The 27269-nt window shown below is 31.1% G+C and overlaps 1 protein-coding gene across 1 annotated transcript in view; it reads left to right on the top strand.

The window, feature by feature from the left end:
* LOC113509757 (uncharacterized) overlaps window positions 1–27269 on the top strand; it is an 82028-nt gene that overhangs the window by 52949 nt on the left and 1810 nt on the right. The gene's annotated exons all lie outside the window — the stretch shown is intronic.

Below are 27269 nucleotides of genomic sequence, written 5' to 3'. Positions count from 1 at the left end.
CAATCAACTTCTACTAGTAATACTAATAGTATACATTGAAATTTCCTTTTTGTATACTTTTAAATATAAAAATGAAATATAGGCATGACTGTTTAAACATAACAAACTACATATAACAAGAATTTACTACTAATTAGTAGGTATTTATTTATATATTTTAGTTAAATGGAAAAGCATATGAAATAATCATATTTACCAGTATAACGTATAAGAAATAATGAAAATGAGAATAAAACCAAAAAATAATAACTTTAATTTTTATCTACCTTAATATAAAAGTATGGAACACACAAACGCAACATACAACCATAGTATGAAACCAATTCCCAACAGCAGTATTTCCGAACAGACACGATATTGTAACATTCAAGAATAGATCATATTCCTTCCTAAAAGACCAGCAATATACATGCATTTTTTTCTAATGGGTAGCGGTAATCACTGACCATCAAGTGGGCCATATGCTCGTTTGCCCTCTATGTTTAACAAAATATGTAAAATCTAACTGCATACTTCTCTTATCACAGCGAACATTATTGTCTTATCTGTACATCGTTTGCATATCGGTCCATCAAACCGTGACGTTCTGTTGTAAACTGTGACCTACTGTTACGAAAAATACAAAGCTGACAACAAACAGCCTTGGTGTAGATTTCTTATAACGTCGCAGACTTAACAATGGATCTGTCGTCAATGTATACTCGTATGTACAAGAGAATAGTTTTTGTTGTATGGTGCTTACTTACAAAAAATTTGAAATTTATTTAAAACCATAAAAATCAGTAACCAGAAAGTTGGTAAAAACAGTATTGCAACCATTTTCGCTTGTTTTCCAAACAAAGTTCAGTTAATAAAAATTAACATAAATAATATATCTGGAAGGTTGTGTATATGTTAGAATAAGAATTAACTCTCCTTATTTATAAAAACTAAAACCACTATAACTATTTTACCAGAGGGAGACTTTGTACAAAAGTCGATTGCTTGGGTACCTCTGTCCCATTCGTGTTTCAACTGTGAAGCAGTTGTCTTTGTATGGCTGTGTTTCGGTTTGAAGGGTGGGATATGGCGTGAAATTACTGGGTACAGAGGAATCACACCTGAGTCCTCAGGAATGGCAACGCATGGGGGGTATCATGGGCGAAACAGTATACTTTGTTATGTCCATGGTACTGCTCATGTCTATAGGCGACGGTTACCACTTTCCATCAGGTGGGTCGTCAGCTTGTTTGCCATTCTAAGTTGTATAAAAAAAATTATCACTTTCATTCAAACTGAAAATTTAGCACAAAAAAATGAAAGAAAACAGTTCCACGGGTTTTTTATGCAACTTAGAATGGCAAACAATCTGACGGCCCACCTGATGGAAAGTTATAGTCGTTGCCGTGGTAAAATAGGTTTATCAGAGGTTTAACCTTTCTATGAACATGGGGATAAGTCTATATCTAAAAGAGGATGCTGATTGACTGAGTGATTGACCCATGTATCAACACACAGCTGATATCTAGAATCATAATTTTTTTAGATAGGTTCTTTAGTATATAGCGCAAGTGAACAATAAGAAAGGAATATCAAAACTTCAACTCCTAAGGGTAAAACGGGAGTTAAAAGTTTGTAAAGAATTTCGTCACTTTAGAAGTTAGATCGGTGATATTTTAGATTTAGGCTCATGGTTAAAATTAAATTCACGAGAAATCTAATACTACACGCGAGCAAAATTGCGGACAAAAGCTAGTTTAATAATAAAAGTGCAGACAACATCGCAAAAAAAAACTTGGTTATAAAATAAGTTTCATTACAGGAGAGGCCATCTCACACTACCATTCTCCTGTATATAAGACTCGACTATATTTAAATTTATTATATTTAAATTTTATTATTCAGTATATTCGACTCAGTAATAATGAGTCTGAAAACTTTTTCTTTATAAAATTTCTACACTTAGGTATCCCGATAAGACAATATATAAAACCACGGCTACTTAATCGTGTCAAATTACTTATATCAAAATGTGTGTAATCCAAATACATTCAATTTCATCTAGGACATACATTTTATACCGAATACCGGCGAACTAAATTATATTGAGTTGATACAAAGACATATTGAAACGAGCATAAAAGAAAGTGTAACAGGTGTTCGTTAACAAATATTTAAACAAAATAATTTATGTAAATTTTGTGTATTCGATATTTAAATAGTAAGTTGAAAACTACGGGGCACAAAAAGAAATAAAAACCAATTTTAGAATATGCAAATGAGGCCCTTTCATAAAATATTGCATTTGTACCAGTTAGGCTATGCCTATTTTAAGCAACTTCTTTAATGACTTTATTACACTATTATATCATCAATTCTTATCTAACTTTTATAATGATATTTGCCATTATGTAGGTTATTTGTTATTTTATCCCATGAATTTTCTCGTATATAAATCCTATTATCTCATATTAATTTTATGACGATTGAAACAGCCATTTTTCTTTACGCAGCACAAAATCTGCTTGTGCATGATTCTGCGTTCGAAATCCAAATATTTTCAATGCGTATTTCAATGTAACGTGTCTACAAAATATTTCCCCGTTTATAAATAGTTAATAGAACACACCTAGTGTTCTATTACGATTGAAATCACTGTTTATTGCAAAACCAAATGCTGTCATTATCTTAATCTGTACAATTTAAACAAAGTACTTTTTATTTTGATGGTAATGATAAAAATTACTATTTCGCTAAATAGAAATTTGTGATTGCACGTAGTATTTTAAATGAAATATGTAATATCATTGTAGCATAAGATTAGAATAAATTATAAATATGAACAAACAAATGCGAGTGATTTTAATTTAAATGTAATCATAATTTACATTATACAATGTATGAGTACTTTTATATTACTATTACTCTGTAGCCATTGTGTAATATATGTGTGTAATTTTTTTATATTATTTATTTTTTATTTAATTTTAGACTGATGAGAACGCATTGTAATTAGAAGAAAGTATTTAAAAGATTTCACAAGAATAATTGCCAATCTTACTAATATTATAAATATGAAAGTGACTTGTTCGTTTGTTATTTCTTAGTGCATAACGATTTAACCAATCACTATGAATAGACGTACTATATGGGATGGAGAAGGACAAAGGCTATTTTTTATCCCGATTAGTGAACATATCCCACTCGTAAACGAAGTCACAGGTAAATGCTAGTTGTTAATAAATGAACAATTGCTATTAAAACTATGTTGCCATTGAAAATCCTCATCGTTATGTAGGCGGCACTTCTGAAGGCTAACAAATTTGCATTGCCGCTTTATAAGCATGAGCGGAGTCCGTTTGTGTAATTAAGATGTATTTAAATGTTTTATACTAAGCAAAATGACGAATATGTTAATAAGAGCATTAATTAGTACCAACAACAAGACGTTGCCACTAAAATGCAGCTTACCTACATACCATGCCCGTAAGTACCAAAGTTCAGGTGAAATAGTTCAGTCAAACGAGGTGAAGTCGCCTTGACTTGTTGATATTAACACATTCTGAGTTCGTAGTTCAAATACATTTCGCTGTCATATTAAATTATTTGATGTAAACATATTTACCTATATACGTAACTTTTATATCTGAAGAAATCCGTATAAATTTAGGGTCGACGTAAGATGTTTTTTACTCTCTTTCTTGCCTTATAATCTTTTACACAGTCCATTTATTGATTTTTAGATTAAATTGTTACACACGTTACCACGACTACATGCGATATTTTCAAATTATTTTTTTATTTGCCACCCCTGTTTACCTATATAAGCTCACAGCCAGAAAGACTTTCTTCCCTATACTTACACTTTGACTTCATATCTTTAATTTATATCGATCATTTTAGAGCGGCGACGGATCAGTTTAATAAAACTTGACTGCTGTCCGGTGGTCCATAAATAAACCTCTATATTTCCAAATTAATATTTGGATCATTTATAAATTGCTACCGTAAACTACGTCACCAAGTCAGAGGCCGATGTGTATAATGATAGCGACCTAGAAACTCTAGATATCAGATGATGAGATCCTCATATGATCCCATGTACCAGAGGTAGACTTTGTACAAAAATCGTTTCTTTGGGCACCTCTGTCCCATTCGTGTTACTATCGTGAAGCAGCTGTGTTTACATGGCTATGTTTCGGTTTGAAGGGTTGGAAAATGGCAGTGAACTTACGGGGTACAGAGGAATAACACCTAATTCCTCTGGAATGACAACGCATGGAGGGGTATTATTGACGAAACAGTATACTCTGTTATGTCCATGGTACTGCTCATGTCTATAGGCGACAGTTACCACTTTCTATCAGGTGGGCCGTCAGCTTGTTTTCACTTCTAGATTACATAAAAAAATGTACATCCTTAATGTATGATTCTTGATATTTTTTACAAATTCAATGTTCCATAATACCATAATAACAAAGTTATATGTGACCTACTCAGTTTAATCACCCCTATACAACACTTATGTCATAGGTCAGAGATTAATGGGTATTGATATGTCGAAGTGAAACTTTTTATTACTTTCATGTAACAAAATCTCTGGAATATTAATAACCAAATGGTGTCATTAATTTTCATCGACCATTTTAACAGACACGTTTAAAAGGTGCCAACTTTGTCAGAGTTTATTGATTGATTTTGTCACACGACATACTCAATATTCACTTGTCAATAATACGCCTTTGTATGCCAATTATACTCATAATTATTCTTATCGATCAATCTGTTAATCGATATTGTCATTTGATAAGCTAATATGTCAAAGGTGAACATGATGAATGAATGAAAAGAAATACTTTGTACTGTTCGCTTCATAGAAAGATAAAATAAATAAGATATTTATTGTTCAATAATAATTATCGTGACTTATAGGAGCTCATATTCATGAGCGCGGTTTTTTTATTTATGGGTGAAAATGATATGGTAACCCCGCCTGCGCTAACGGGATACGCTGGCGGACCACTAGTGAAGGGTGATCGATGAGAATGAAAACAGGCCAGTTAGCCCATCATGGTGAATTCATCGGGAATTAACCATGATAGTTTCCAAGGAGAACCGCAAGGAGGTCGACCTGGTTGGGTATATTGCTAGCAATGGGATTCTCAGTCTCCATTACTAACAATCCCTTTCCCCCCTCATGAGCGCAGTTAACAACTGTGTCGCGAACAGCACTGCGCGAGCTTGAGTTACTTAATAATTGTATTATATGATATCCATATTAAACTGTTTATATCAATAGATAACGTTTACCGCTTTACATCATGGCGGCCATCAGCTTGTTTATGATTCTATAATAAAAAAAATACAATAACATTCTATTAACGATCTTTACCAACACTATCCCATTATCACTTTAAACGTGTATTATATTAATATATTTTAAATTATTTCAAAAAGGAGGTTTCAATTATTTCACGTTTTTAACTGACTTCAGAAAAGGAGGCGGTTCTCAATTCGGTTATCTTTTTATTGCTTGTTAACTCATAACTCCGTCAGCTATAAACCGATTTGGAATATTCTTTATCCCATAGAAATTTCATCAAAATCAGTTCAGTAGTTTAGCTTTGAAATCAAAATAATTGATACTGCCAAAATTGAAGTTGATATTTTTGTGGAACACAATCTTAATTTTATAAGAATACGTGATATCTCCGCCAATAATCAACTTATGTGATTAATTATTTTTGCTATCGATACTATATATATATATATATATATATATATATATATATATATATATATATATATATATATATATATATATATATATATATATATATATATATAGATCTCATATTAATTGTATCACAATTGAAGTCACGAAATTTCTGAATCTTTTTTTTTATTTACACGTTTAAATAATCATATTACGTTAAAATAGAAGAAGTAATACTCACAATGTCTTTCAAATGACAAATGTTTTACCAACTTTTCAATCACTATTAAGTTAACGCGTAGAAATAAAATGTGGTATGTGATAACGTGAAATAGTCAATTTACCATATTTTATAATTTTCTCTGGTGTCTTTTACATGTAGTTGCATGTTGAAAGTCAATTATTATCAATTACACTTACTCCATGTGTAAAGGTCACATGTCACATATTCTATACTTATTATGACAATTATACGATTAATTATTTCCTTAATTCTTTATAAGATATCCCAAATGAGCATGTAAGCTATTCGCTTCATGTACGTAGAAACATCATCTGGTAAACCATCCAGCCGCCTTCGTACCTACTCGTATATAATCGAGAATTCCCAAAAATAAATTTATACAGATATCTATGAATTAACCTCACTATTGAAAATTACATAGAAAAAGAAGTAAAGGGAAGAGAAGAGTAACTTTGGCATGGAAAAATTTCGGAATTTTCGAAAAATAAGGAACAAAAAAGAAATTGTATGATGTTGTGATTCTACCTAGTTTAACATACGGATGCGAGACATAGGTAATAAGAAAATAAGATGAAGAAAAATTAACAAAATACCAGAAGAATGGGAAGAAGTACGTTGGGTATGAGACTTCTAGAAATAATATTCTAACATAGAAATACGTAGAGGGATGGGAATAATGTATATTACAAATAGAATTAGATATCTGAAATTAAAATGGGCCAGAGATGTCTACAGGACAAAGAAAATGCTGGAATGGATACCCCGAGAAAAGAAAAAGAAGAGTAGTCGACCAAACAGACGATAAGCAGAGGCGCTACTGATGGAAAACAAACCAATGTGGATGAGGTCAGCCCGAAATAAGGATATGTGGAAAGAAAGGCGAGAGGTCGATGCCAAAAACTACTACAATTTAAAACTTAAATACAATCATTTATGAAATATAATTATGTCGGAGTAGAAAACATGCTATCTTATTTTATTTATTTAACTTAACATGACTTAACACTATGCGATTTAAGGTAAATAGTACCTACAAACCTGATTTTATTGCCAACATTTCGAAAAGAAAATTAGACAACCGGAACTAAAGTCGTATTCACTGGTAACACACCATACTTATAATACACATAATGAAGCCATTGTCGAGATGAACTTACGCCCTTTTTTGACCTTTTAGTGATATAAGTACTAAATTGAATGATTGGATAATAAAGATGTATTCATAGGTGATTATTTACATCACATGTGTATAGAAAGTGTTGTACAAAGCTGTTTCTGTACTTGTGTCTTTGTTAACATACGATTATTAATAGTTTACATACTAACCATAGTCATGTAGAGCGTAGTGGTTCTTTTTGGCTGAGTTTAGTAAATAATTTTTCATAGACTCGAATATAGGTTTCTGAGTGGTTTTTATTAGATTTCCGAACCGATACGACAACATAACCTTCATGAAAAGAGCATATTCCTTTTTAAAAGGCCGGCAGCACACCTACAATACCGTTGGTGTTGTGGGTGATCATGGGCGGAGGTAGTCACTTACTATCAGGTGACACGCATGTTCGTTTGCCCCATGTGTTGTAAAAAAAAAATTAATTATATATTATTTATTAATGGCCAAACAAAACCAAAAACAATAATTTTGAGACATAAAATAAGTATATGTACCACTCCGAGAGTAAATAGGATATCCAACTCAAAAAGAATCATCAAAATCAATATAGAATTTGTGAAGATATCTTATATATAAAAATCTCGTGTCACAGTATTTGTGGTCGAACTCCTCCAAAACGGTTTAAAGGGATTGTTAGTAATGGAGAGTGAGAATCCCATTGCTAGCAATATACCCAACCAGGTCGACCTCCTTGCGGTTTCCCCTGGAAGTCTATCATGGTTAATTCCTAATGAATTCATCATGATGGGCTAACTGGCCTGTTTTCATTCTCATCTATCACCCTTCACTGGTGCTCCGCCAGCGTATCCCGTTAGCGCAGGCGGGGTTACCATTCCATTTTCACCCATCAAAAAAAACTGATTTTTATATTTTTTTTTTATGTATATTTGATAGGAACGAAAACAGGTCGTAAAGAATATTTCATACTGCTAGATGATTAAAATGTCTTCATCCATAAAGATTTATTTATATGACCGAACAACATTTGCGGGGTCAGCTAGTGTTACTTAAAAATTACAGTCAAATAGAATTTCTTTTTAAAGTCATATAAAGTTTCAATCAAAATTTGTAAGAAATTATTTAGATTAATTTATTTTGCATAATTATTTATGTGCGACGTAAAAGAAGTTCCATAAAGAAGTCTGGTGACAGTGAATTAGCCTTTTATTTATATCGTACGCCATGTAATAACAACTCAAACTATGCATAATTTCTTAATAAAAATATTTATATTATTAATTTCAATAAATTACACAATTTACCTTAAATTTAAAACATATTTCTATTTTTGTACTATATTGCTATTACAAATTGACACTATTAAATAATATGCATAAGCAATAGTCGTAAATATAATAATTACAGACAGATTACATATGTATATTAAGGAAATTTATATTATAATCTGTCAATAATTAACGGTGACAATCTGTGATCTCCGACCTCTGCCCTCCATTTTGTTGCTCAGACACTACGACTCCGATTTAATTAACCCACTTTTTTGTCGATCAACACTGCTTACTGTTACATCACAATGTTCCGTAATTCACAATACTATTTATATGTGTTTATATCCGTCACATCGCGCTAATGGATTCTTGTGGATACCTAAAAATGGTAAAATTTTAAATCAATCACGTGATTTAAAAAATTAAACCACGTAATCGATTTAGTAAGAAAGCTGGAAAGGTTATTTTCATACTTACTTCAATCCACGTTCTTTGCGATTATACTTATTAATAAAATTTAATTTAGTTAAGTTACATGAAACAGTTTACCAGAAGGAAATCATATATATATAAATTAAGTTTGTGATCCACAAAAAATGTCGACTGCATTGTGACAAAAATATTCAAAAACTAAACTACTACACTGATCTTGATAAAATTTCTATGGAACCAATCTGTAAGTACCGTCTTTATTATCTTTTCAGATATATATATATGGAGTTATGACGTAAAAAAAACATAAAAAAATACAATCAAATTGAGAGCTTCCTTCTTATTGAATTCAGATAGCAAGTAAACAAAACAGAATACACACAAAACAGTAATATAAAATATATAGCGAAACAGTATACTCTGTTGCGTCCATGGTATAGCTCATGTCTATAGGCGACAGTTACTACTTTCCATCAGTTGGGCCGTCAGATTGTTTACCATTCTAAGTTGCATAAAAAAAAGTCGTTTTAATCGATTTCAAAACGTACCTATGTCCCAATCGTGTTTCTGCCCTAAAGTAGCTGTGCTTATATGGCTATGTTACAGTTTTAAAGGGTGAGATATTGCTGTAAGATTACAAACTACTAAGGCGGAACTACACAGTTCTCAGGATTGGCAATGCATGAGGTACAATGGGTTAATGCCCATGTGCTGGGAGGAAGGGATTGTTAGTAATGCGGGCTATCCGTTCCATTGTAGCAATATACCCTGTCAGGGCAACCTCCACGCAGTTTCCCCTGGAAACCATCGTGCTGAAATCCAGATGTATTCATCACCATAGATTAACTGACCTGTTTTTTCATTCTCACCTATCATTCCTCACTGGTGCCCCACCTGCATATGTCGTTAGCACGGGCAGGGTTACCATTTCATAAACATCCAATAAAAAAAAATGCCCATGTACTGAGATCAATATATTCCGTGAAGTCTGACGTGTCATGTCATATCGTGTATCGTGATGCTGTTGATGTCTCTCGGCGAGACGGCTACAACTGTCCATCAAGTAGGTCGTCAGCTTGTATTCCATTTTAAGTAGGTATTATAAAAAAGAACTGTTGCTGTCTTAAAAAAAGTATTAAAATATTATGAGTTGTTTAGCAGCGAATTTGGAAGTAGGTGGCAATATGTAGGCTTCATAAATGACCCTGTGTAATAAGCCCAGGGCTTGTTATTATTTATTATGTTTTAATAACATAGGTACTTCTACTAATAACATTCCTACGGCTATTTTATTCCTAACTAGTACCGGATAGTCATAGTTTATTACGAATAATGATAAATTAGCCACCCATGTCGATATATTATTGTATGTTCTTGAGTTCTTGACACGACGACCACGCTTGTGAATGTTAGTTCTAATCTACATATCTATTTATTGCTTTGTTTTAATTACGTTTATATAAAGTAATAAAACAATGTAATAATTTATTATTGTTTGCGCCGTGTTTTAACATAGAATGGGACACCTCTTCCTTTCCCGTGGGTATCGTAAGATCCAACTTAACAGTAGAGGTATAAGCAGCAGCGTCCCTCTAAAAACATCACCAAAGCCTAGCTGTGGTTGACAACCCGCCTGCTAACTACTAGCAAAAACCCTCCGATAGGGGGAGGCCTACATTCACCAGTGAACAATTAACGGGTGATATGATGAAAGTAATAAAATATATCAATATTGTCCGTAGGTAAGCTGAATAAGCTGACCACATTACCATCACCTCGAGCAATTAATAACCAAAAGGATGATTCCCGAATGACGACCCCTGACAGCAAGCGTAATGTAGGTAACCCCCATGATATGGAGTGTCTTCCTTAAATGCGTTTCAAGGAGACGATGAATGCAAATAGCGCGAAATTGTATTTTATATATACATACATATATATATATATATATATATATATATATATATATATATATATATATATATATATATATATATATATATATATATATATATATATATATATAATATACATTCTTTATTGCACTTATAAATTATATTTATAAATATTGTAAGCAAGGGTGGACTTATCTCTGACAAAGATCTCTTCCAGCACAGATAATATAATACTATACTAGTACTTCCAGTCAACTCAATACAATTGTAATGCACGTCGTTAACGTGATGGAAAGTGGTATATGTATATATATAGGGAAATATAAAAGAGACATTTTTAACAGTGAATGAACGGGTTATAGTGGTAAATTATATTATATATACAATTATATTATATAGTATTAAATTATAAAATTAGTATTGAACTAATACGGAGATAATCCCTTTTAAATTAAAAAACAAATTATTAAAAACAGTCATTCTGTGATCTCACCATTTTCCACAAGGTAGGCCATCAACTCATTTACCATGCCAAATTGCATAAAAATCGATGATTATACTATGTTTTCGTGATATACTGATTTCGTAGCTTGTCATTAATCACTATGCAACACATGGTAAAGTAGTTATATAAATAGAAAATCATTTGAAAACATACATGTTGTTGTAATTCTTTCGAATTGAACAAACACCATCAATAAATACATTCATGGGATATATCACCGTATAATAGGCTATTTATACCATTATATAACAAATGAATACTACCATACCAAAACATATAATTATGTAACAACAATAAAATAAACCGTCACTTTTGTTTTGACACGCCTCTCAATAAATTTTCACCGGACTCGTGTGAAACTTGAGTTATCAAAGGGTAAATAAAGGTCGCAGTAAGTTCAGGATTTACGTAATTTTAGGAATGTTTTGTTAGCACTCTATAACCCGGAAACAATTAGGTATGTTTCGTCTGTTAACTAATATTTAAGGTATTATTTGACATATGAATATCTCATAAATCGCATTAGACTTTTTACAATTGACATTTCAAATTTAACGTTAGTTCATAATCATTTAACATTTTTACTTTTTTGTGTATATACAAAGATCTGGTATTATCATCACTGTAAGTTCTGAACAAATAATTTAACAATTTTCATAACCTAGGTACATGGGAATTAAACACTGTCTGTTTTATTATTTATTTATTAATAACTAATTTCTTAAAAAAAAATATAGGCTATTGAACGTCACGATACTACCACGGACGATGCCGCAGGATACAGCTAATAACAAATCAATCGGATTAGAAATGACAATGATATAACAAGTCACTACTTATACACAAACACATACAGATGAATTGAGAAAAAAAAAACAAATCTTTTTAAAATCGTTTAAATATAAACTTATTAACATTAAATTCAAATTAATTTAACTATAAAACTTTGAGCCGTTAGACTTAATTGAGTTTAACCAAATGTAACATTTTGTTAAACTAAATTGATATATTATACTAACGTCACATTATCATTTACTATCCTATACATCTTTTCGCTTCTAAATATTATCATACCTCTTATTGTATATTACTTGATAAAAGACATATTATACTATCAAATACATATATGGGATCCGTTTAATCTTTGAGCAACAGCAAAAAAAAAAACAGGAAAGGAACAAAAAAACTCTCGAATGAATATACTTATTGTAAAATATTTCATATAAATAACAATTAATTTAATTTACAGAATTTAATCTAGCTGTTGGATATTTTACAATATTTAAAAATTAAATTCTCAATGTACAATCTTTATATTTACAATATAATTAAAAAACTAATGTAGGTACCTGCTGTGGTGCAAAATCTTATCAAAAATATTCACTGCAAGAAACTAATTTGTACTTTTATAATGTAAGAATTTGACAAAAATCAGGTACATTATTATGAAACGAGATATTTACAATGATTATCCTTTTCGTGAGCTCCTGATCTTTCCGTCGAGCCGTCGCCTCGTCGACCTCTGACCAGGACAGTGAATCTCGAATTACAAAAGCCTTATCGAGTCACGTAACAAAAACTGTTACATATAAATATAAATTTAAAGTCGTAAGCGGTCAGTGATATTTATGAGCATATGTGCATCATCATTTAGATAAATACGTTTCGATACTTTTAATTATGTTGGTTTGGTCATTTGGAGAGGATGGATGAAAGAAGAATTACGAAAGAGATTTATCGAGCAAGAATGAATGGAGATGTCGGTAGGGGCCGCCCTAGACGGACGTATGTCGACCAAATAGGCGACGTGCTGAAGAAGGGCCAAATTAAAAGTACCCGTAACCGACGAGCGTGTATGACAAGATTGATGAATGTGGAAGAAGCGAAAGAGGTTTGTTTGAATCGAAGCATTTGGCGTTCCATTGTTTCTGCCTACCCTAATGGGAGACAGGCGTGACAGATATGTATGTATGTATGTATGTAATTATTTTCGTCGTGATAAGTCCTCTGCGTAAATGGATACAGGTAGACGGACAAAATAAAATAGACACATAAATGGTTAACATATTTGGAGGTAATATGCATGCATATATTTGATATGACAGTCCATTGTAATTATATAAATACATAGCTGTACAAACATCATCTTTTATGTAATAAAGTTTAGATAAGCCTCAGCAGTATTCTCAATCTGAAACGTATAAAATCATAAATAAAAGATAAAAAAATAATCAGTTCAATATGATTATGAGAAATATAGGTGAATCTAGGCTTACAAGTGGTATAGAACCTTTAAGATTTTGCCTCACTCTGCGTATTCTACCGCTTGTACAACGGACTGTGCTCAGAGGAATTGTTCAATATGATGCCTACGGCCACTTTGTACTATCGTACAGCTCGCCATCAGCGGGCAGTTCAACCTCATACCTAAGAGCCTAGATGGACGCGTACAGCTCGGTTTCAGAAATGTTTCCTCTCACAAACGCTATGGTTATGGAATGAGCTCCTTGTCGAGGTTTTTCGAAGAGACTACAGCATGGGATTTTTCAAAAAAGGGATAGAAATGTTTTTTCAGGATCGGCAACGCGGCGTAATGCGCCTGGTATTGCAGGTGTTCGTAGGCTACGGTAACTGCTTACCATCAGGTGGGCCGTATGCTTGCTTGCCACCTCAGTGGTATGAAAAAAAAACAAAAATTAGAAGGAAACAAAAAATTACAAATCGTAATAGTAATATAAATATGACATCACTATTTCATAGACATGATCACAACTCCTACTTATTGTTCATACAATGATCAATTATCATTTTCAACGGACTTCAAAAAAAAATAATATTTTTATCTAAAAGGATATATGTATGTACCTACAGATTGGCCAATTAAAAATTTTATCAAAATCGGTTCAGTAGTTTAGTTTTTAAATCAAAATAAGTGAAGAATAAAATTTGAAGTTGGGTTTTTTTTTGTAGAACACAATCTTTAATCTTAATCAACATTTTTTAAACCATCTTCGTCATACTGAAGGCCTCCGACGCGACTAAAAAGCCTACATTCTGTTACATATGATGCTTTATTTTAAGACCACAGAACATTTGTACAAGTAGATACTACACTTACTTATGCATGTATTATAATGGCTTATTACTCTCTTTGGATCTTACTGATCACTTTCAAATGACAAGTCACGAAGTGAGAGCTGCTTCGTCGTAGTAGATTGCAATCGTCCCAATACTTTATTCATTTTCTATCATTATCTCAGTTCTTATAGTAATAAAATTCACAAATTAACTTTCTGATGTCATCGAGAATGACAAGAATGAACATAATTTAAAAAATTACTAATTAAATATTCTGTTAATGTTTAAAGAAAATTTATACCCATTTATAAAAAAAATAAATAAGACATAAAAAATAAAAATTTGTTACATAATTTTTATTTTTTACAAAAGAATTCGACTTTAATTTCAACGAAATTAATCTCGATTTATACAAACAGTTAAAACCTTTAACAATATTAATTAACATACATATAAAAATACATCCGAATTAGGGATTAATAAAATAAAAAAAAATAAAATAAAAAATACTATACGTTACAATTATATTGCTACAGTAATATCATAATCTAAAAATCTCTTCTATATTTTAACAAAATATTGTACATAAAATAATAAAATTTATACATACTATTGCACGCGAGTGTAGAAGCGGTATCTAATAAGCAGTCAATTGACGAGAGCAATGCAACAGCCTCATCTTCATTGCCCTGCAATAAACCAACGCAATGCTTAACGATTTGACAAATTGTACCAATCATTTATACTCACGGCTTATGTAACAGGGAAGTCTCTTTTATTCCGTATCGAGCTCCCACTGAACTGAATAGATGTCGTTTTAATGATTGCACCAAATTATTTATAATACAGTCACGCTTCGCAAATTATACGGTTGCAATATTATGTATTATGCAAATACTCGTATAAAAAGTTCATTGCCCTTAATTACGGTATTTTATTATAACTCTAAAAATCAAAGTATGTGCATAATTGAGATGTACTTACATAAAATATTGCATACAGAAGTAGAATAAAAAAGACGACTTGGCACTTTTTCTGATAAACTATTCGACGTCTTATAAAAATAAAATATATTATAACAAGATTTTTAGCTCGAAAATTGAAACTGTCCGACTATTCAGTTGACGAATTCAGAACGCTACTTCGGTCCATTTTAGGATTCTACGTTAGAGTTACTGCAAATACAAAGAGAGGAAGAACTTCTTACTGATACCACGCTTGTACATGATGCGTCTGGCTTGCTTGTATTGCAGATGTTTGACTTCGGTAATAGATTACTATCAAGTGAACATGAAGCATACTTTATGAAAACAAATCAGAATTACACAATGATACAAATTGCAATATAAATGAGATAAAAAAATATCACGTTAAAAAGATACCAGGCTACCTTTTCGCCTTAAAAATTATATAATCTTATTTATGGATCTTCAGCATGAGTCAGAGAACTTCACACAAATGAAATACCAAATATTATCTAGTAACATATGAAGCTTTCAATTCTTCGATATAAGGGTAATTTAGATTAGGTACAAGCAATAAATTCAAACAAAATGCAATACTATAATGAATACTATAAAACTTTAGCTCGTTAGCGTACGTAAATGATCATTTCTCAGACTGTCCTCGTTTCGAAGTCAATAATATACATCTACCTATTACCAGCCACAGATTAATTAGCAGAGCGTAAAATTGACAGCACAATATATGGTATCCTATTCAAAAGCAAATAGGACCTTGTATTAGCCTCTCTAAATTATAGCAAAACTATATGCGTAAATACTTCGCATTAGCCGTATTACATAATACTAACTTTTAACCGCAAGTTCGGATATGTTTACAACTAGGATAAAAAGTAGCCTCTATCCTTTTTCATCCCATACATGTATACCAAATGTCATAATGATTAGTTAAGCAATTAAAACACTATAAACTAATAATCAAACTTACTTTCACATTTGTAACATTAGTGTGAATCACCCGGATCCATTATAGTACGAACTGCAATGCGGAATACTAAATAAAAATACTATACCTAATGGGAAAAACTGTAAGAAAATAAATTATTTCATAGTATATATTATACAATATAACATTATGAGTGTTTTATCAGGGTTTCATAATATTTTATCGTGCTTTGAATATAACAGTTAGTGCAAAATACGCAGATGTAATAAGTAATACAACGTATCCTAAAAAAAAATCAAAGACTAATAAGTAAAGGAAAACAATCATAAAATTGTAAATTTTTTTTCATCAATAACGTAACTAGTATTGTAAACGTAATTGCAAGAATAACTCACTTATAATCGAGTAAGAGAAAAACAAAAAAAAAATTAGAACACACCGCAATGCCAGTGAATCCACACGTCCCTAATCGAGCACACTACTTTAAAATATACTATGTATGTATACACTCAATCGAATGTAATCGTGCAGAACATGCGTGGCCGTAAACGACATGTTACCTCAGCCCGTGCTTCACTTCTTATGTCATTGGTCGCTTGTACAAACGCGTGAAAAAGCATTAAGTTTTATTAATAAAGATCCACCACTGTACATACTTATATGCAAATTATTCGTTGACGAAATTTTAATTAATCGTTTTAAACAAGATACGCAATTTATAATTCACTTGCGTAATGTTATTATCGATGAACATTTAAATATTTTTATATGGTCACGTACTTAAATATCGTCAAAATCTTGTAATATTCTAAAATTTCAATAACAACAATTGTAATGGAATGAAAACGTTTTATGTATACGCCTAGTAAAGTAGAACGAGTTACAGAATAACTTGCGTATCCTAGTGTCAAGGTAATGAAAAAGGCAGCAAAAACAATAAACGAAACACTTGTATGTCTTTCAAATACGTGACCGCAGTAAAAAGGACCTGTCGCAAATGACAACTACTTCGTGAAGCATACTTAACAAAACCAGGTTACATTCATGATTCGTTCGATTATTTCTATCTATCTTTCTCGAAATCTAATCATTAAAAAGAATTTGCTTTTTTAAACACTATTAACGAGTACTAATACTAAGTTTAAGGAAAAGATTTCGATAATTAATATACTGTAGAGTACAAAAGTATAAAGTAAAATAGGAAATGACCAAATGACTTTTTATCGTGACTGTAATAGCGTTTCTTAAACTAGTTGAATAGGAAGAAATATTTCTGGTTTAAGATTTATAGTTCAACACGAACTTCAGTTGTCACCGATCTACGTACAAGTCTCTATTTGTGTGCGTTCCTGGTTTTCATTATGATTTCTGTAAAGCTTCCGACGACATTGGCTATTCGTGACTAACGTATCCCAACGTCTTTGTAATGGAATATTGTGTATAAACGCCTGTCATGTGCGTTGTGTTAGTTTGACGTTTCAACTATGAATTTGAAAGCCTGTTTTGTATCTGTATTCAAAATTGTAAGTTCTAATTTGTTACGCGTACGCTGTTTAACATATGTATATAGTTAAGTGTTATTGTATATAAATATAAATATTACGAAACATTTAAATATAGAATTAACCAATAATATTTTTAAAACGAGAAATTGGTCTAAATGAAAACAATAATAACGATATTACGAAAAGTAAAAGTATACCTAGTATTCATATTATCTGTGATACTCGTAGTAACGTTTTGATGCACAAATAAACTACCAACCACTAAAAGTAGCACGTAATTCTTTTTTTTTCTATGAATTTGTAATAGTTTTCAATTTTAGTGGCATTTATTACTCGTGAAAACCTAAAATATGTTATAACACATAATGAGGACTTGTATATCTTCACTGGATATTAGGATAGGCACACTTAAGGATGGACAGTTTACGAATATATACGTGATTAACTTTCGCACTATTCGATATTCGTCACTTTTTAACTTTTTCTATTAACTTTAATATTCAATACATTTAACCTAATAGAAGTCTTCAAACATACAAAAAAAAAAGTTTAGCTTTATATTAGACGCGTATCGAGTTACGATGTGTGACCACGGCTTCTCTCGTTTTTATTACACAGTTTTTCGAAAGAGACATTTAAAAGAGTTTTACATCCGACTTATTAGAAGCGACAGATGTCATACAACATCAAGTTTTTAGACATGTGACCTACTTAAATGTATTTCATAATAACATGTCATCGGGTGGTTATGGAATCACATGTTAAGCTACTGTGTAGAAAAAAAATATTAAATATATAATTATGAATACATAATAAAACAGGCAGGGTTGACACTTATAATATTAGTAGGTAAGCATCACTATCAACAAAATAGTTATGGAGGGCAAAGATCGCGCTACTAGAGGAATAACAAATTGATTTTGTCACTAAAATGTTCATAAGTAGATTAGATACAGGTATGTATATTCCAGAGAATTGCTGTGTGGTCCCGGCATAGAATGGGCCATCCCTTCGACCAACTGACCTGCGGTTTAATCTTCACCTATCATCCCTTACTGGTACCCCGCTAGCGTATACACTTATTTCTTTTACTAACTAAGCTAAGTAGAATAAATAAAATATAAAGAATGTTGCTAATAGAGAGGTTGCTTATATAGAACATTCAGTGTATTGTGTTAATCAATAGGAGTATAAATTATATTTAGTGTATAAAAGTATAAGTACAATTATGACGGGATTGTCATAGTCACTTTCAGTGTACAAAGATCCCATAAAAAATAAAGAGAAAAATTGTTTCTAAATGTTTTTTGACATCAAATGTATAATTAGGTACGAGCGCATCAAATACTAAAGTGTAATAAATCATGTATGTTAAAAAACTAACGTCTATGGCGAATGGCTTAATGATAGTTGACACACGAGCTTTTGTCAATAGCATTTGGAAAATCGATGTTGCGCTCCAGATTTCGTCATTTAGCCCAACAAGATTTGTCTTGTAATGAAGTTATGTTGTGTAATCTTCCCTCCTCATAAAGAAATATTTTTATTATTGCTTCTATTGGTTTGATTACTAAATAGTTTATATTTAAGGCGTATTTAAGGGCGGGGCCGAGTGGGCCACCTCAGAAAATCAACGAAGCTTCGCAAAGATATATTAAAGAGTACATACATAATATTATGTGCCTTTCTTAAGGAGCTAGCCCCTCTCACCAGAAAGTAATCTTAAATGCGCCAATAAATGCAAATGAATTATAAATTTCTAGAATTACATCTTAATCCTACATTCCTCAAAAACAATCACCTTTCTTATCCACACATACCTATTTTTATAGTATAATTAAGATGATAACGTAAATTTATGACTCCAGTGAATATTATGCACTCAATTTTTTTTACTATTTTAATACCGTACTTTAATAGCGTACTGGCAAAGGAAATTCGCATTTACGTTGCGGTACAATTAGTTGAAACTGCAATTTTTTACAAAGTATAATGTGATAAATAAATATATAAATAATCACAATCCCTGTAACTTAATAAATGTTATAGCAACCGCTTATTAATATTCATACATAATAGGAGATATCGCAATAAGTGGAATAATTTAGGTTGTAATTATAATTTGCCTCGGGCTGTCAGGAAAACACAGCAATTGTGGTTATTGAAGGAAGTGTTTAGTTGCAAGAATTATAGAAGTGCATCAATGATTCACTATTATTATCTTGGTAATGCAACGACAATATATTATAACAATTATATATTATTAATTAGATATGCGGAAATCAATTTACAGTCATTTTACATGCCTTTACATTTAACACTTATGTGCCGGTAATGACTTATTAATAAAATAGATGTTATCTACATTTATAGTACTAGGTAGACAAATAATTATACTTTACAACAAACAATGATTTATAATTAACGTAACAAAATACATAAAAATAAAGTTATAATTACCTTATTAGGTACAACTTAATATTATGTTTTGAAAATGTAAATAAACAACGTAATTTATTTACCTGATTCTTTTGATATTAACAAATAATCTTAAGAAAATAAAAAAAAAATAGATTATGTAAATAGTAATATGACAGAAATTGCTGCAAGTAGAGATGAATGGAAGATAAAAACGTACAAGTCTTACGCTAACCCTAAATGAAATGGGATAAAGAGAGAAAGATTTATTTGTTTATTTATTTACATTTTAAGCTAATTATAAGTATTATAGTAAAGACATATAGATATCCATATATCCATATATTGTATATATGAATACTTATAAATTTACACCCGGTTATATAAACGTAATACTTTCAATTATAACGTATTATTTATTTTCGTTAGTGTCTCTTAACTAAAAATTTAATGAATCTGCAGCTGAATATTTTAAATCAATTCGCAATTTATAAAATCCTGGTACTGTTTTCGACTTTTCTTAATCGTTTCAAATCTTGCTTTTTTGTCTAAATTTACGATCGGTATAGCAATAGAATTTCCCCCATACAGCCATAAGTAGACACTCACGTATCACGACATAATCTTTATACTGTCGGTCCCAATGTGCTGGAAGTTTCTCAATACCTTATCACGTAATACTGCAACTATTACAAGATGTTATATATATATATAATATATCAGTAACTTTTTTTAAAAAACCACAAAGTTTAATGGGATTGCGCACAACTCTAGAGTATAATTCATTCTGTCCTACTTGATTATATAGGTAATTTAAAATAACGATATTACCAAAAATGTCTGAATAGAACATTTGAAAGAGTTTCATAATAGTAGTGAGTCATTTTTGTCGTACCTACTCATAAGTGTCTATACTCATTAAATTTAACCTTCTTCTAGGAACAAGGCTGTTCTATAACTATATTCATATTCACATTAGGAATATACATAGATACAGGCTCACTAAGCGGTTAGTTTGGGCTTCGGATCCTCCACAAACCGCAACAATTCTTTCCTCTTCTCTCGTAACGCCTTTGTTACTACATTTTGTGTGAATTAGAAAGGTTACTTCAGAATACACAATTTGTATTTTTATTGTATGCTCCCAGTATACGTATAAATAAATATTTGTCATGTTATTTTCAGTTTACATATGTTTAAACAAGCAAATGTTTAGACATGTCGACAATTATTTTTATTACTCGCTAGTTTATCATCTTTTATTGCAGAAAAAATGTTGTAATAGCTTCAGAAGTGCCTTGCTTTGTAATAAAAAGTTTTACCATATAAACATAATTGGCTAAATGCTGGCCTTTTTTATACATTATATAATAAATATTAATGTTTTCAAAATTCATGTATTCCGGCAGCACACCTGCAATGCCGTAGGTGTTGTGGGTGATCATGGGCGGCGGTAGTCACTTACCATCAGGTGAGCCGCATGCTCGTTTGCCCCCTGTGTTGTAAAAAAAAAAAAAAAAAAATATTCTTACCCTCGTAAAAAGTCTCCTATAGTAAGAATAAAATAATAAATACCTTCTGTTATTTGCAAAATATTTGCTAGCACATTTTAAAATATTTTACAAAATTTAAAGTCTATTCAGAAAATAAATTACTGATATAATAATACTAAATAAAGGAAATATTAGATCTTCGATAAAAATATAAAGCAGATTTTAACCGATTTCAAAAAGAAGGAGGTTCTCGATTCGGTTATAGTTTTTTTTTTTATGTATATTATAATTCGTAATAATTCCATCAGTTACAAATGATTTAGAAAATTCTTTTATATTTGAAAGGATATCTAATACAAATTGGTCCCTTAAAAAAATAACAAATTTAGTTAAGTGGTTAAGTTTTTAAATCAAATCAGCTGGTTTTGCTATAATCGAAGTCGATTTCTCTGTGTTTTACAAATCATGCATCTTAATTATATTCCTTTTTACCACATTTACAATAAATTCAGTTTTTGCTTTTGCTTCACAGATCGTTTTGGCTCTCTACTCTGATGTAATAAACTTCCCAAAAATCTCTCCTTTTAAATTACTGTTAAATCTATGTATAAATAAAGTATCTGTCATTACATTCTCTCAGCATAATCCTCAGATATTTTACGATAAAGTTCCTGGTGAAAGTTGCGTATTCTTCGGCCCATAAATGCGTGTGGGTCACATTATAAAGTATTATGCAAGGAAATATCACCACCGTATAAAGCAATATGACAATAAGAATATTAATGAGCTGCTACCATTCTTCTGGTGTAAACGGCGTGACCGACATGTTGAATCGTTTACACTATACGAAAGAAACCTTACGACTTTAAAAAAAAAAAACAAATAAGAACTGTTCCATTTTTGTACTCGCGTGTGTAAACATGTACCCGTTTCTCTCGTTCTTATATACTCCCATTCCCTTGAGAATTGAGAATACCCAAACCACAGATTTTAATAAAAGATAATTCGTTTCTGTGGCATTTGAAATTTCATTGATTATGTCAGTGCTGAATATGGTTTCGAATTTAATTAATTTGTCACATACTTGGATAATATCAATTATTTTATATTAATCCAATATTTCCAGTTTAATTGGTTGGATATAACTCCAATGCTTAATATTAACATGAAATTCTTATTAGAGGCACCATATTAACACCATTTTACCAATCAATTGATAATATAAAATATTGTATGTATAGGTTATCATAATTTCAGTTAACTGTCCCCTACTGAACATAAACCTTCCCCATAAGAGGAGCCTTGGCAGTAGTTGCCACGTTTGACAACCGCAGTTATACTTTTAAATATGTTTTAAGAGGAACGCTGCTGGACAACCCTCTACCATTAGGTTCTCTTGGCCGCCTCTTACGCTTCTTATGCCGGGACCACACAGCCAATTGTATTGTATACATATGGTAGGTACAAACGCCATATACTTACCACTACCTTAATTCATAACACTGATAATAACTGACAATTCTGACGTACAGAAAATTTTGTTCACCTATTTAAATTTTATTTTTTACTTTTATTACTCATTTTATTATTACCTAAGCCATAAAATATCTGCCTCTAATTTGTAACTATATAATTTGTACTAGCTTTTACCCGCGACTTCGTCTACGTTACCGGGATATGATCACTGACCGAGATAAAAAGCTTATCTTTCTCCATCCTATATAGAACCTGTATAACAAATTTTATAGCGTTTGGTTAAGCTGTTAAAATGCCATGAGGTAACAAATTCAAACATTTATAATATCAGTAAAAGTTCTACAAATGGAATTCAAAATTACAATAAACTTAATTTATTAAATTATATTATTATATGAGATTATATGAGAGACTGCGGTAGGCTCAACTTCTGCTAATATTGAGATTTTTATAAACATAGAACATACAAAGGGAAAAGGGTTTGAAGAAAAAAAATGTTAGGACACTTGATATGACACAGGAAACTTATAAACATAATAATAGAAGATAGAAGAAAGGAGGGGAAGATGGAGACTAGGACATAGTTATATCAGACAGATCACCATATAGCAAGCGAATAAATATGATTTAATTTTGATTTGATTTGATCAAGAAAAAATCTAGTATCGTGTCGTATCAAGAGGTGAAGAGACTCGCAGAAAATTATAGTAAATGGCAAGAGCTCCACCGACAAGAGTAGCTCTTAAATAGGCTAGATAGATTAAACTAAAACATAAGCTGAATTTTCAATTTTCCATAACGTCAACAATTGATCGAATTATTCTAAGAATGAAATTAATCTCCAACCCCATCAGGGAATGTCGATGATAACAGTAATAAGCGTATTTTTAAGACAACTATCGGTACGAGTATCTATTACAAAAGAATCTGCCATGAACTTTCTCTTGACCTCTGGCATGATTTCGTAGTGGCTCGGAGAATTCCAACTTAATTGAATGTTTTAACATTTTTTTTGGTAAGTAGGTATACCTATTAAGATAAATTACCACATTTACATGAATATGTAATTTAAATATAATTAGTAAAATTCAATTAGGATTAAAGACTGTCCAACAAATATTCTCGTAAACTTCGGAGAACAAAATCTCAGAATTAAACCATGTACCACTCCATATAGCCATCATGGAATGTTTCTCCTACGAGGAAAAATCCACAGTACTGTAGCCAACAATAGATAGAAAATGAATTATTGAATAAGTATAAAATTACTGGCTTTTATACGCAACTTTAACAGCACGACTGAAATATACGGATTGACTAAGACAAAGTAACTAATGAGATCGATTCTGAAGCGCCATTTCTTTACACCTATCTTTAAAATTAAAATTTAATATCACAGCGAAATTTTAACTGTAAGGTATAACCAATATGAACTATTCTTTTTAATAGATTTAAATAAAAGTTATTTTAATTTATGATGGTTCATAATACAGTAATTTCACGAAATAATCAAATTAAAATATTAAGTTAAGAGATAGGTTTAGAGAAAAAGCACCTCAGAATCGACCAAATGTCTTTCTTCATTCCAAATACCATGTCATAATATGACTATATGACAAGCGGGAGGTAAAAAATAAAAAAATATATACTTTCACACTTATAAAATTAGTAACAATTTGTGGGCATTACGTATATATTACAAAGATTATATGTTTTTGTTGTATACAACTTAGAATGGCAAACAAGCTGACGGCCCACCTGATGGAAAGTGGTAACCGTCGCCTATAGACATGAGCAGTACCATGGACATAACAGAGTATACTGTTTTGCCCATGATACCTCCCATGCGTTGCCATTCCTGATGATTCAGGTGTTATTCTCTCTGTACCCAGTAAATTCACGCCATATCCCACCCTTCAAACCGAAACACAGTCATGCAAACACAACTGCTTCACGGTTGAAACACGAATGGGACAGAGGTACCCAAGCAATCGCCTTTTGTACAAAGTCTCCCTCTGGTGATGATATATGATACGGAATAGATATTATGAGCACTTTATGTCTATAGTAGTCGTATCTCATTTATTGATAGTGAAAGAGTGAAAAGAACTTCGTTATAACCTTTGTTTATGACTGGGAACATTAGAAATGCCTTTTTTAATTTTAAAGACAATTGTTAAATGATTTTGAATGCTTCTGGATAATATTTAAAATAATATTGTAACGTACCACACTGCTATTAAAACATAGTATACCAATTTTTAAATTTCGCAGTCTTAATGTATCCAAATAGCTTTTATCATCTAATTCCAAAACAATAATGATAAATTTATCTAGGAAACTTATAATTCATGTTTATACTATGGACGGATTTAAGTTAAAAAATAAACTATTTCCTATTTCATTCTATTTTATAACTGCATTTTATTTCTTTCATTTCAATTATGATTTTAACTAGGAAACGGGTGATAATAATATTATTAATAACAGAAAGCAAACAAACAAAAAGAAATTACATTAACAAAAAATACATTTATTAAACTGAATATAAGTAAATTTCAATATACTTCTTAAAACACTTTTTATCATTGTAGCCATGAACGAAAAAAAAGAACATGAACAAGAAATAAGCAACAATGAAACTGCGTGCGTGATGAACTTTCTGCATCATTCAATTTATATTGCTATTTAACAAAATAACTTTGATTTTGTAATGTTAACTTTTAAGAAAAAAAATTATAAAGGATTTCCCGAGTGCCAAACAGAGCCTGTCGAGCAATTTTAGTAAACCAATCAGAAAGAATATCTTCCTAAAACTGATCGTCTGAAACTCAAACTCCAAAATATGTCAAAACAGATATTTAGTTATGAGAAACATTGCTAACGAAGATAGCAATAATGGCACTCCATATTATTGGCATACCCCTAAGACAGCCAGTAGTTTACTACGTTTGAAATGGATGCTCGTATGGATCTTTGATGATAGATAATCCTTCCCTAGAGAAACACAAGTAAAAACAAATATACGTAATGAAACACAGATAAATAAATAATATAATACTGGACATTTTGGTAACGAGACAAACCGCTTTCGAATATACATATATTACATACATAGATAGAACAGTAATATAATATATGGTAATAGAAAATCGAGAACACAGACCGCAAAATGTCAATGCAATACAGGTATTAAATACTTACATGTGTTGTAATAAGTACATTTTCTTTGTACTTGAATTACTCGATGTTACGGAAAACTACGCTCATGCTTGTATCACTATATTTATTGAGCTTGTGCATTGATCCATTGACATGGTCGTAACTGCGAACGTAATGGGATACCTATCTGTGATCAGAGACTTAATCGTGTTAAGTTGGTCCATTACAACAGTTAATGACTAATGTAAAGTAATCATTACCTGCCGGTACAACTGTTTAATTTTGTTCCGTGTTTCAATTTGTGCATAAGTATTAATCAGATAATATTGTTTACATTTTATGAGAACCAACGAATAATAATTATTTTTCGTAATTAAGAACATACATACTTAATATTTAGTTTTCATTTTATGCAACATAGAATGGCAAATAAGCTGACTATCTGATAATGGTAACCGTCGACTATAGACATGAATAAAACCATGGAAATAACAACGATTAAGAAAACGACCACATTACTTGTACATAATTTTTTTTTTATTTAGACACCTACATCGCTTCTATCGCATTCCTCACACAATATTTTTATTAATTATATATAATACATGAAAATTTATATATTTTATTATAAGTAAATACAATTTTCACATGACACGTTTATTAACCTAAATGAGATAGTGTGATTTTGCTAGAATTTTTGCTAATTTTCTGAAACAAGCTCTAAGAATTTCAACTGCTCATTATTTCTTAATCTATTGTACGTACAATCGAATACCAGTGTAACTACTTTGCGGTGTGTTACAGCATTGTTTTGACACATTGCCTTTCATCATCTTTAACTCGATCAGCACACAAATGATTTTACGGTCAATTTAAAAATAACTCTGTGATGATCCAATAACAAAATAACGGTAATCTTTCACATATTTTATACTAGTCATTTGACGCATTGTAATTTATTACCATACATGCATGCGATAGAACGTGACACTAATATTCAGCGTGTTGTTTTATTTCATGCGTGCAATAACGAAAATGTGTCTGCCGATAGATTT

This window comes from Galleria mellonella, unplaced genomic scaffold (genome assembly GCF_026898425.1).
Source record: "Galleria mellonella isolate WM207_F2 unplaced genomic scaffold, CSIRO_AGI_GalMel_v1 utg57, whole genome shotgun sequence".
Classification (NCBI taxonomy): Eukaryota; Metazoa; Arthropoda; class Insecta; order Lepidoptera; family Pyralidae; genus Galleria; species Galleria mellonella.
Note: the sequence above shows the minus strand (reverse complement) of the source record. Positions and strands in the feature narration are given on the sequence as shown.